Genomic DNA, 13,029 nt, shown 5'->3' with positions numbered 1-13,029 from the left:
TACCAATTACCAAAATTATGTGGGGAATTATAGGAGGGGGGTACTCTGTGGGGACTCTTCTATGTAACTACTCTGCAAACCCAACAAAAGAATAAAGTCTATTGACTTGAATAAGTATATAGAAACTGTAGCTTAAAAAGCACAATGGCAAAGAACAAATTAGAAATCAGCCAAAATGGTGCTTGTGTTTGTTTGCTATCTTCTTAGCAAAGAGGCAGTGACAGGCATTGCTGATCCACCCCCCTATCTATCTATCTATCTATCTATCTGTCTGTCTCTTTTTCCCACTCTCACTGGAAAACCAGCAGTTCAGGAAGCCAATGTACAACATAGTTTTCATTTATTTCTTTACTATAAAAGAACCATGTGATGCTTTGAATGCTTTATTTAGGTTAAATGTTAATTCCACATGGTGTTTTAGTAAAGATTCTGTATCTGTTGTCTCCAATTAGATCCAGTAGTACAAATCCTACAAGTTACACACACTGAACAAGAGGTTGAGCTAGAGAAGGAAGATAAGAAGGGAAGGCTAGGGGAGAGAAGAGGTGAAGAAAGAGTAAAGAGGCAGGAGCTTTTAAGGCCACTTCCAATTCTAAACTGTTTGAGAGGCAGTCAGGTAGTGAGAAAGAATGGCCACAGACCAGATCTGGTATGGAGTATCACCACAGTCACAGCAGGAGTTAAGCACAGCTTGTCTCACTTCTAACAGCAAAACCATCCCCACCCCAAACAACCTCAAGCTAAGGACCAGATAAGTTTAAGCACTGGTAAAAAAAAATCCAAACAATTAAAAGAGGAAAACTGATAGCATGCATGTCTCTGTAATATGATTAATCTCACTTAGGTTCATCTCTTAGAATCTAACGACTTTCAAATGTAAATTACATTTGTGTGTGCACATGTGTATGTAATGTGTACATACATATGTGATGTTTGAATGCAGAAGTATATAAGTGCTCATGGAAAGCACAGAGGTTGATAGGTATCTTCTTCAATTATTCTCTGCCTCATCGTTTAAGTTTTATTAGTTGTGTGTGAGATTGTGGCACATGCATCTCACATGTGACCGTGTGGAGGTCAGAGCACAGCTTTCAGGAGTTAGTTTTCTCCTTCCCCAGGAGCTCCAGGATAGGATCAGGCTTATATGGAAGTCTTTTTCCTTAGCCATCTCAACAGGCCTCCATCTTATTTTTAAGATGGGGTCTTTCACTGATCCTCAGCTAGAATGACTGACCCACGGGCCCTCTATCTCTGCTTCTCCTCTAGCACTCGAGTGTGCTCCCCTGCATTTGGGTGGGATCAAAGTTGGGTTCCCACACTTGCACACTCTGTGCAGAGAATCAGAGAGTCTCTGAGTGTCTGATTCTCAGGCTCCTAGTCTACACCTGAGACAGCAAGGATTTTAAACATACCCGAAAGGTAACTATGGAATCATGCAACTAGAATTATCTTGGCCCGGAGGGAGCTGAGGATGGGGGGTGGGGGGGAGAGGGAGAAAGGGAAGGGGGAAAAACAAACAAACAAGAAAGAATTATCTTAACTTTCACAGAATGAAATTCTCTCCACAGAATAAGATTTATCACATGATTCTGCCAGCAGTGAAAGCACCAATCTGGATGCCTTCTAAGACTCTGGGAATCGCTGTAAAAACAGGACCAAAAAACCTTGCACTGGTTCCTCAGAAAACTGGGCATAATACTACCGGAGGACCCCACTATACCACTCCTGGGCATATACCCAGAGGATTCCCCAACATGTAATAAGGACACATGCTCCACTATGTTTAAAGCAGCCCTATTTATAATAGTCAGAAGCTAGAAGGAACCCAGATGTCCCTCAATGGAGGAATGGATACAGAAAATGTGGTATATTTACACTATGGAATACTACTCAGCTATTAAAAACAATGAATTCATGAAATTCTTAGGCAAATGGTTGGAACTGGAAAATATCATTCTAAGTGAGGTACCCCAATCACAAAAGAACACACATGGTAGGCACTCACTGATAAGTGGATATTAGCCCAGAAGCTTGGAATACGCAGGAAACAATTCACATATCAAATGATGCCCAAGAAGAAGGAAGGAGAGGCCTAGAAAGGCTCAGTGCAGCAGTGTAGGGGAATACCAGGACAGGGAAGAGGGAGGGGGTTGATTGGGGAACAGGGGGAGGGGAGAGGGCTTATGGAACTTTCAGGGAGGGGTGATCCTAGAAAGGGGAAATCATTTTAAATGTAAATAAAGACGATATCAAATTAAAAAAAAAAAAAACAGGAAACAAACAAAAAACCCAAAACCCAAAAAACAAACACCCCCCCCCCCCGGGGTGGAGTCTGATCTGTCAGGGAAAGTTACCAGATAAGGACCCACTACTCCCCTGCTCTCCTGAGATGGGAAGCAGACAGCATCCACCAGTATTGAGCCAGGAGTTAGCTTCTGCCAGTAGAGACTGTGGTTCCATTTTGGTGAGTTCAGACACGTTTGGGGAATACAGACCCCAGAACAGGCAGCTATGTGGCCTAGCTAGAAGGATTTCTTGGTATATACTTAGTCTGTGAGTCTTATGAAACAGTGTAAGGAGAAAACAGACAGGGAAGGAACTGACTACTAAACCATCAACTAGAGGCTAAAAAACCCAGGTCTAAACTATAAAGGAATGATAGCCCTGGGGCAGGAATGGGGAGATGAAATAATCATCAGAGAGAGAAAACACTTGAAGGAAAACACAGTTGTGTATACTGACTGTGGGAAAAGGCAGGCAAGCGCAGAACCCACCCACTGCCTCAGAGAGGTGGCGGCCATAAGCTTCAGCAAGGGTAGTCCTCAAGTGTAAGCAGTGACGTGTGTACAGCAGCAGTCTCAGTTTGTTTTATCAGGAGGAACGAGGCACAGCAGCAGCTGGCTTTGGGGCTAGGCAGCGGTGAATAGTGTGTAAAGAACAGTAAGTTACTACATGTATGGAAACAGTGAAAAACAAAGTAGAGAGGAAAAGGCTGAAGACTAGGAGAACAGACTCAGGATTACTGAGAAGATCAGACCAATTACATCCCCCAAACAGCTTAGTGATTTCCCTCAAAAACACTTTCCCAGAAGTCGATCTGCCCTGTTCTGTGGCTTTGTCTTTGCAGCAGCACCGCTTGTAATTCAAGTGCTGGCTCAGTTGCCTTGGTTAAGAGATAAAGTCTATTTGCACATACATAGTAGTTACTCCTTGACCCACATTAGAGGACTTTCTAGGTCCTCTACATCCTCTACATCCCACAAATTCACTCAAAGCCATGTCATTCAAAGCCTTGTCATTCAAAGCCATTTACAAAGGGGCCCCAGGCTCTCACTCCCCAGGGTGCATCAATCACTTCAAGAGCTTTCCGTATTGTACTTCCTTTTTGACAGTGCTCTCTCCCTAGCAGTTGTCCCCCAGCACTTTGTCTGACCTCCACTGAGGCTTTAAACCTAAGGACTGGGGAGGGTGAAAAAAAACTGTCATATTTGCTGCTATGAACAGAAAAGAATATGACTGAACACTTACTGGCTTGGCTCCTCACGGCTTCCTCAGCCTGCTTAACACTATCTAGAACCACAGGCCCAGGGACACCACCCACAGTAGGCTGGATCCTTCAATATCAATTATCAATCCATTACCACACACTAGACTACAGGCAATAGATGACAGATTTTCTGGATGAGACAATTTCTCAATTAAGGCTCCTCTCCCCAGATAACGGTAGCTTGTATTAAGTTGACAAAAACCCAACAATGTCACTTACCCAAGAGCAGTAAGCATGTATGTCTATAAAAGGACTAATATAGATCAGGCATGGTAGGGCATGCCTTTAATCCTACTACTTGAGAGACACAGGCAGAGGCAGGTACATCTCTGTGAGTTCAAGGCCTATCTGGTCTACATAGCAAGTTCTAGAACAGCCAGGATTACACAGAGAAATCCTTTCTACAAAGACTCATACAAGCTGGGAAGAGGGCTTAGTAGGTAGGGCACTTGTAAGGAGCGGTTCCCAGAACCCACATAAAGTTTAAAAGTAGCAGCATAACCTGTAATTCCTGTCTGTGTTCCTATAATACAATGGAAGACAGAAACAAGAGAATCCACAGAAGCCCTCAGGCCAGTTAGGCCACTGTACACAGATGGGGTAAACAGCAGACAGCGAGCGCCCTATCTCAAAGAGGAAGACAACAACTGGCACCCAAAGGTGTCCTCTGAGCCCTTCACACACAGTGAACACACACACACACACACACACACATACACACACACTCATTATAAAATGATTCTTTACATAAATGCTCACAGTGGCCAAAACCGTAAACAACCTAACTATTCAACAATAGCTGAACAGACTAATATGACACAATGGAATACTGGGCTGGTGACATTTCTAGAGAATGTGATAATCTAGGTGAACTGCAGACATTCTGGCTTAACCAAAAATAACATCAGAGAAACAACACCACGACGACGACGACGACAACGACGGTATAAAAGGTCCATCCTGCATGATTCCATGTCCATGACACTGGAGCTGGTAGCAGGGCGACTGAATGCCGAGATAACTTTCTGGAGTGATGAAATGATTTGGATAGCATTTATGTAAGAACATTCACTCATCAAACTGACCACCTGAACTATCAATGTTTTATTACATTAAAATTATGCCTCAGAATTGTTTTCAGACAGTGCCTCACCTTGATGGCCTAGGCTAGCCTGGAACTCACTTTGTAACCTATGCTGGCCTTGGACGGTCTATAGTCTCCTGCCTCAGTGCTGGGACTGAGTCACATACCCTGGCTCTCAAGATTGTATAAAACTAGCTGAATGAGTTAATTCTACTGTAAAGAAGATAATGAACCAGGGACCATAAGGTAGGATTCTACCTGCTATATGATATGTAACCCCAGACTAGCCGCGCAATCAAAGGTTATGATATACAGCTTACATTAGCATCAATGGGTATGGGAAATAATAAAACACAGAATTAAAACATGAAAACCCATAGGTATAATACTTTAGTTTTGAATAATAGAAAGGCTAAGTAAACTTTTTTCAAGAACTGGTTCTCTCCTTCAGGTGGAAAAAAACAGGTTTTAAGGTTATTGAGAGCAGAAACAAATCAAAGACAATCCAATCTGAACAGTGCTGAGGAAAAAGAGGCACTCTCCACCATTGAGAAGGAAAGGATTTATACACATCAGTACCCAGGAGTAATGAAGTCTGCTTAAATAAGTGGGAGCCAGGGCCTGGTGGTACATGCCTATCATCCCACCACTTGGGACACTAAAGCAGAGGATCAGGGTTCAAGACCATTCTTAGCTACACAGTGAGCTCAAGGCCAGACTACTATTTGTACCACTGTCAAAAAACTAAGAGATTGAGGCTATATATACAATAAAGTGTCATCAAGCCCTTAGAGCAATGAAATTCTGAAACATTCCATATCATGGATGAGCCTTAAAACATGTGTGCTGTTAGTCCTTTATGTCAACTTGATACATGCTAGAATCATCTGGGAAGGGGGAACCTAATGGAAAGATTTGCCTTTATCAGATTGTACTGCAGGCAAGCTGTGGGGCATTTTCTTGATTGGTTGATGTGGGAGGCCCAGTCCACTGTAAGCAGGTGTTTTGGGGGTGTTTAAGAAAGAGGCTGAGCGACCCATGAGGAGCAAACCACCAATCAACACTTTCATGGTCCCCCTTCCAGGTTCCTGCCTGGGCTCCTGGCCTGACTTCCCTTCGTGATAACCTGTAAGCAGTAAGAAGAAATAAACACAAGTTAGTTCTAGTCACTGTGTTTTTAATAGAAATAGAAAGCAAATATATATTGTGATAAATAAAAGAAGTCACACAAAAAGATAGGATTCCACTTACATGAAACATCTAGGGTAAAGAAATTTACAGAGACAGAAATTATTTTTTGTTTTTTTGTTTGTTTGTTCTTTGGGTTTTTTTTGTTTTTTGTTTTTTGTCTTTTTTTTTTTTTCGAGACAGGGTTTCTCTGTATAGCCCTGGCTGCCCTGGAACTCACTCTGTAGACCAGGCTGGCCTCAAACTCAGAAATCCACTTGCCTCTGCCTCCCAAGTGCTGGGATTACAGGCGTGCGCCACTACCACCCGACTCAGAAATCATTTTTTAAGACTAGTAGGGAGAGGGTTAGTTAAGGTTTTCTGAGTACAGAGTTTATGTAACAATTTTGGAAGCAGACAGTAATGACAGATGTGGATCGCTATAAATGGATTTAATACTACTGGGTGTATGTTTGAAACAGTTAAGATGGTATGTGTATTTTATTATGCAAAAAATACTGGGGTTTGAGTGGGAGAGATGGTGCAGTAGTGAGCGTGCCTTGTTCTCACAGAGAACCTGAGTTTAATTTCCAGCACCCGGCAGCTCATACCTGCCTGTGACTCCAGGGTCTGACCTCCTCGTACATACACACAAATAAACTGTAACATTTTTTAAAATATTGAGGATTAATTTTTGGGAAGTTTTAATAATTAGCAGCAGTCAAAAGGCCCAACTGTTATTTACCGTGGTTCCTAAAGTCTCCAAACCAAGATAAATGTCCCAGGATCACCCACCTCTACTCATGCCCAGCAGCAGTGCTCTAGGAAGGGCAGTTGTGTCAGGTGCCACCTCTGTACAGAGTCAGATGACTTCAATCACTGAGTCTCTGAAGACATCGTGGCCCACAGAGACCCAGTCTGTCTGACCTCCTCTTGAGCTACTTTCTTCACTTGGCTTCACTCTCTGCTGTTTTCCATCTAGATCATGGCCTCATGAAAAATGCTGTTCCTGGGCTGGAGAGATGGCTCCGTGCTTAAGAACACTGGCTGCTCTTCCAGAGGTCCTGAGTTCAATCCCAGCAACCACAAGGTGGCTCACAACCATCTGTAATGGGTACCGATGCCCTCTTCTAGTGTGTCTGAAGACATCAATAGTGTACTCACATACATAAAATAAATAAATCAGGAAGGAAGGAAGGAAGGAAGGAAGGAAGGAAGGAAGGAAGGAAGGAAGGAAGGAAGGAAGGCACTGTTCCTGAGTAGGAATTTCAACAGACTCTGGCAGTGCACTGGGTGGAAGAATGTGGAAGTTCTCCTTGGGATCCTTCTGTTTCCTTGAATGAAGAAAACCGCAGTTAGAGCTAAGAGGACAGAGAGTACTGAGGGCTGAAGAGACAGACAAGGTCTGAGAGTGCTTCCCTGCTGTGCAAGAACAGGGTCTCAGTGACATCCATGTTACTACTAAAGAAATTTCCAGCAAGTGTAGGTCATGTGAAGAAATGCCTTCTGCAATGGGGAAGAAAGTGGTAGTCATTCTTAGATGAAGAGACGTGCCCAGCAGCCAGCCCAGCATGTCCTCAGACTGCACAGGCCCAGCATGAGCACTGACTGCCCAGCATGTCCTCAGACTGTACAGGCCCAGCGTGAGCACTGACTGCCCAGCATGTCCTCAGACTGCACAGGCCCAGCATGAGCACTGACTGCCCAGCATGTCCTCAGACTGCACAGGCCCAGCGTGAGCACGGACTAAGCTTGTGGCTTAGCATCAGGTTTTTTTGTGTTTTTTAATAAAAATGAGTCTGTGTGGCAAATAGAAATTCCATTGCATCCCACTCCCCTCTGCACTTGTAGCAGATACCACTGTGCCTTCCTGTGCAGTGTGAGGACATGCTGGGCAGAATCACGTGATGCGCATCACCACACACCTGGTGGCTCCGCCCTTGTGCAGCACCAAGCTGGTAAGAGGATGAGAGGGATCCACTCAGGCCCTCCCACTGGCACAGCAAGCATTTCACTGACAATAACTTATCTCCCCAGTGCCTCTTTTTGAGTTGCTGGGCATCATACCTTGGGGCCTCACAAACACTAAGCAATATTGCTAAGCTATACCCTCAGCATCCAAGTTTCTTTATATAGCATATTTTTTAAAACACTACAAAAATATAAAAATGATTATAAACCTCTGTAAAAGAACAAATCCATCAACTGTGGTGTATAAACACACTTTGGTATATCCATACAAAATAGTATTAGAGGGCCATTAAAAAACCAAAATACTACTGACTCACATGTGCTCCATCACAAACACTGAAAAGAACAAAGCTAAGTGGAAGAAGTCACACTATTTATGTGAAATATCTATGACTGGAGCATCTATAAAGACATAAGGATTTTTAATTGCTCAAAGCCAACTACTGAGAAGTGAGTACCAACAGGTATAAAAATCCTTGGGGCTGTTAGGCTAGCTCAGTGTTTAAAGATGCCTGCTGTCCTTCTAGGAGAGTGGACTTTGGGTTGCAGCACCATGCAGGTGACTCACAACCACCCCTAGCTCCAGCTCCAGGGGATCCAGACTCTGCAGCACAAGCATGCACATGTTGCACTCATGAGATGCAGGCAAAATGCTCACACACATGAGATAAAAACAGATAAATCTAAACAAAAAAATCTTCCAGGGATGAAGAATAGATTGCCAACTTGGTGGTTAGAAGGCTCACATAGCTCAAAAATACAGTGAGGTGAACCTGCTATGTCGTCTGCATGTCTTTGCCAGTTCCTATCTCCAGGTTCTTAACTGAGTTCCTGCCCTGACTACCTTCATTCAATGATGGACTGTGATTTGGAAATGTAAACCAATAAATCCTTTCCTCTGCCTACCCAAAAGAACACACCGAACATCATGAACTACACATTTTAAATGAACAAATGTGTGGTATTTTGATAAAAATATGAAAATCTACAGAAATCAATGCCTGCTCAGAGAGAGCGAACAGTATTTTTCATGGACATTCCCTAATCCTGAGTGGTCAGGCCCAAATACATGCAAATAACTGCAACTGCAATGATAATTGGGGGTGGGGAGAGAGAGAGAGAGAGAGAGAGAGAGAGAGAGAGAGAGAGAGAGAGAGAGAATAAGAGAGGTAAAGAATTTGAGAGGGAATGGGGAAGAAAATGGGGAGACAGGAGGAGTTGAACAGGGGAGGGGGTGGGAATGATGCAAATACAATGTAACCATGGGTAAAATTCTCAAATTAAAAAAAAAAAAGCATTTAAAACATTGCTAAAGGACTAGTAGAAATGGAAAATGACAAACAAATACAACATAGTTTACCTAAAATAGTATCTTAAGTGCAGGTTTGATGTGCAGAACCCAACCGAATGAATGACCTTACATAAACCTACATAGTGAGTTTTATTCATATCTGCAGCATGGTCTAACAGAACATTTTAGCATGGTATACTCTAGGTTTAGATTGCCCCATGCTGCTTACTAGGCACAAGGAACCACTGAAAGGCTGAAATTTTTGTCTGATTTTAATTTTAAAAGGTAGAAAGTAGCTATCAAATTAAACAACTCAAGTCTAAAGAGTAAGGAAAACAATACTTTCTATATAATCCTATGGACAACTACAGACATAATAAAAGGTTAGATATTATAAGAAATGCAGAATTAGGACCTAGAGCACATTCATACTCTATAAACCCAAAGCATATATGGACAGGCAGGACCTGAAAAACACTACAAATTCAACCACTATTAGTACTGTTACATGACAAAGAAACCAAATTGTTTAAATTTTTTGTATGTATGTGTATGAGGGGATGGGGTCAGAGGGTGATTTCAGTTCCTTTCCATCACCATACCAGTTCTGAGGATCAAACTTGGACTGTCAGGCTTGGCAGCAAGAGCCTTTACCCACCACGTGTTCACAACTGGATACCATGGGCATGAGCTAACATAGGTACTACAAGGACACTCAGGATGACATGGTGCTTTGCTACAGAACACTTACAGAACAAGTAAGGAAAATGAGACGTTTCTGTGCACAGATAATTCCCTTCCCTTACTTCTAGATAATTGTTCTGTCTTCAAAGTATAAATCTATCCCGTTCCTAGCACAATGTCTTACACATGACAGAGTCTCTATAAATGTCCACCAAACTAAGTAAATACTTTGCTGAATGAAATAAAAGCACTTAAGAACTCCAGAGGGTGGAATTAAGAATACCTTTAGAAGAACAAACATGACCCCCTCTTATCAAAACAGCAGAAAGTACTCATGATACATAAACCCCTTGTTTCCCCTCAAAGTTGGGCAGTTTATTTGCAATGTTACTATGAAGTCTGAACTGAAGAGACTTTCATCTCATGCTTTTAGCGCACGAGTAATAAGCATCAATTAAGGTTCCATATAGCACAAAATTATAACCTCCATTTTGAAAGCTAAGGCACTAAAAGGTTAAATACTTACCATGACTGAAAGATAAAGATGTTGAAAGTAAAAAGCCTGTTTATTATTTTTTACTTTACTCTGATTAAACATGAAACACTCCCCTTTTAAATTTAGCTATTGAAAAAATTCACTATGAGACTAGCCAATGTTCCCAACAGTTGAGACTGAGAGCACAAAAGAACTCAATGAACTAGCTTTTCAATCATAGGTTTCCCTATCAACTATCTACAGGGATCACATGCTTTCCAAGAAAACTCCATTCCAGTTCCACAGGTGGCTCAACTCAAATAAGCCACCGTGACACAACATAACAGAGCATAGTAGAAATCAAGTCAACTTCGTGATAACTCAATCTACTGGGAAGTGGAGATTATTTCATGTCTAGTTCCGCGCTCTGAAGACCTCTGGCTTCTCCAACTACTGATGTTGTCTATGAGAAGGCAAAAAGGCGTGTTTAATAAAATTGTCTCTTCTAGATCACATGAAAAGGGTATAGGAAAGCGTAAAGAACATTTGAAGAGAAAAGAAAACAAAAGATTTGACAAGGCAGCCTTTCTCCCTGAGGTACCAGCCATATAGAGATTAGTTAGGGCATGGGAAGGGGAGTTGAGAAGAGAGTAGAGACAGGGAAAGACAAGAGAGAGAAGGGGGAGGGGAGAGAAGAGGAAGGAAGGGAGGGAGAGAGAAGAGGTGAGGCCAGCCAGGAACAAATGGGGGGGGGGAGGGAAAAGTCAGAGAAGGATGGGGCAGAGAGAGTAAGGAGGGGCCAAACATTTCCTTTTATAGCAAGCCAGGCCCACCTGGCTGTTGCCAGGTAACTGTTGGGCAGAGCCTAGAGGGAATGATAATGTTACCCAAATGGTAAATCCCACTATCCCTCAACTATAATTAAAAAAAAAAAAAAGCAAAAATTGTATGTGTTTGATAGGAAAGTATCACTATTAATTACATTAATTAGGTGACCCAGTAATCAATGTTTTGTGTTATAACTTTCAACACTGAGATGCTCATACAAAATCGGTTTAAGTAATTCCAGATCTGTGTGATGCCCATTCTCTGGAGGAACTTTTGTCTCGATCCTGCTATCATGAGTGAGATGAGAAGAAAAGGACTTTGATCAACTGGAGAGAGCAGAGTCCAAAGCTCTTCTATGTCAGAGCCTCTCCGCGCAGATTCACATGTTTGACAGCACACTGTGCTTTGCAGGGTGGGAGGAAGAACTAAGATCAAAACAGGGCTGGGCAGTCATGGTGCACGCCTGTAATCCCATCATTCGGGAGGCAGAGGCAGGCGGATTTCTGAGTTCGAGGCCAGCCTGGTCTACAGAGTGAGTTCCAGGACAGCCAGGGCTACACAGAGAAACCCTGTCTTGAAACAACAACAACAAAAAAACCAAACCAAACAAACAAAAGACCAAATAACACAAAGACAGAAATTAGCCCATATATATTAGACATCACAGTAATTTAAATCAGGTGAAACATGCCCATTAGAGGCAGATTCTCAACTGGGAATGTTTTTCAAACTTAAGTTTACAGCATACTAGTCACTATAAACACTGTACAACACGGTGTAGGAGGAAAGAGCTACCATGCTAGGAAGAAACAAACTAGGAGAAAGACTGTCTTAACAAGAGGAAAAACATACCTTGAGAAGGATCGCCAGGCTGGGGTTAGGGTCTATTATTGAATTTTTGAGATAAAATTTGTTCTCTCCCATATTCCTCCCCTCTCTGCCCCCTTCCTTTTGCTCTCTGGCGCCAACAGCCTGCTTTCCTCCTTCCGGCTTTCCCTCCCCGTTCCTTTCTCAGCACCCCTGTTCCCTTCCCCTGGTCTCCCGTCTAGCCTCTTAAGCCACACCCACTTTCATGCCTCCTTATTTACACATACAAATATTAAAAGTTACATCTATTTTCTTGTGAATTTCGTATTAATTTTTCTTAAGAGCTAAACAGTTACAATTAGTTTGTATGTGTATATATGTATGTGTGTGTGTGTATATATAGTGTATATGTATGCATGTGTGTTTTGGGTATGTGTTCAGTAGTAGTACAGCTGTGTCTCATGAAGTTCCATACTGATTTCCAGTAGTTACATCAATTTACACTCCCACCAGCAGTGAATGAGGGAAAGGTCCTCCTTCCTCAAAGCCTTGTCAGCATTTATTGTCTTTCATTTTCTTCATGACAGTAAGATGGAAACTCAAAGTAGTTTTAATTTGCATTCCCTTGATGGTAAAGGATACTACATGTAAAAATAATAAAAACTTTACTTGCTCTTTAACTTTTTTTTCTGACAGATTTGCATTTTTGAGAACAGATTGTCACTTGATCTCAGCCAAAAGGAAGTAATAAAATTTTAAATAAGACCAAAACAAACAAAGAGCAACAAAACCAACCCAGCCTTGGGGGCAGAAATGCAAGCCATAGCTAGATCCCTACAGTGGTGGCCACCTAGTCTAGATGAGCGGCATGCATACAGAGGGGGGGGGAGGGAGAAGAAGAGGGGGGGAGAAGAGAGGAAGGAGAGAGACAGACAGAAGGGGGGGGATTTTTTAAAGAGCATTTAAATATGGTGATCAAGCCAAAAGAAATACCTATGCATACACTTAAAATATGGAAAACTAAAACATTTCATTCTTCAAGAATATGCATAAAAAAGAAACACTAAGAGGGGAAGAGAGGAAGACAGCTTTGAGCTCTATAATGCAGAGAGCTATCAGTAGTGGCGATATTCAAATTCAATATTCAAATAATTCTTCCCACACTTGTAAATTCC

The 13,029-nt window shown here is 42.2% G+C and overlaps 1 protein-coding gene across 3 annotated transcripts in view; it reads right to left on the bottom strand.

Moving 5' to 3' along the window:
• Positions 1 to 13,029, bottom strand: part of Spire1 (spire type actin nucleation factor 1) — a 132,392-nt gene that overhangs the window by 72,633 nt on the left and 46,730 nt on the right. The window contains exon 1 of one of the 3 annotated variants that reach the window (XM_052156003.1): positions 3,529 to 3,557. The exons of the other annotated variants lie outside the window; for them this stretch is intronic. The gene's annotated coding sequence lies outside the window, so the exon portion shown is untranslated. Of the gene's footprint in view, positions 1 to 3,528; positions 3,558 to 13,029 lie in introns of those variants that run through there. 3 annotated transcript variants of the gene reach the window in all.

The sequence above is a fragment of the Apodemus sylvaticus genome, chromosome 13 (assembly GCF_947179515.1).
Source record: "Apodemus sylvaticus chromosome 13, mApoSyl1.1, whole genome shotgun sequence".
NCBI lineage: Eukaryota > Metazoa > Chordata > Mammalia > Rodentia > Muridae > Apodemus > Apodemus sylvaticus.
The sequence above is the reverse complement of the archived record's forward strand: the minus strand, read 5'-3'. Positions and strand labels throughout refer to the sequence as shown.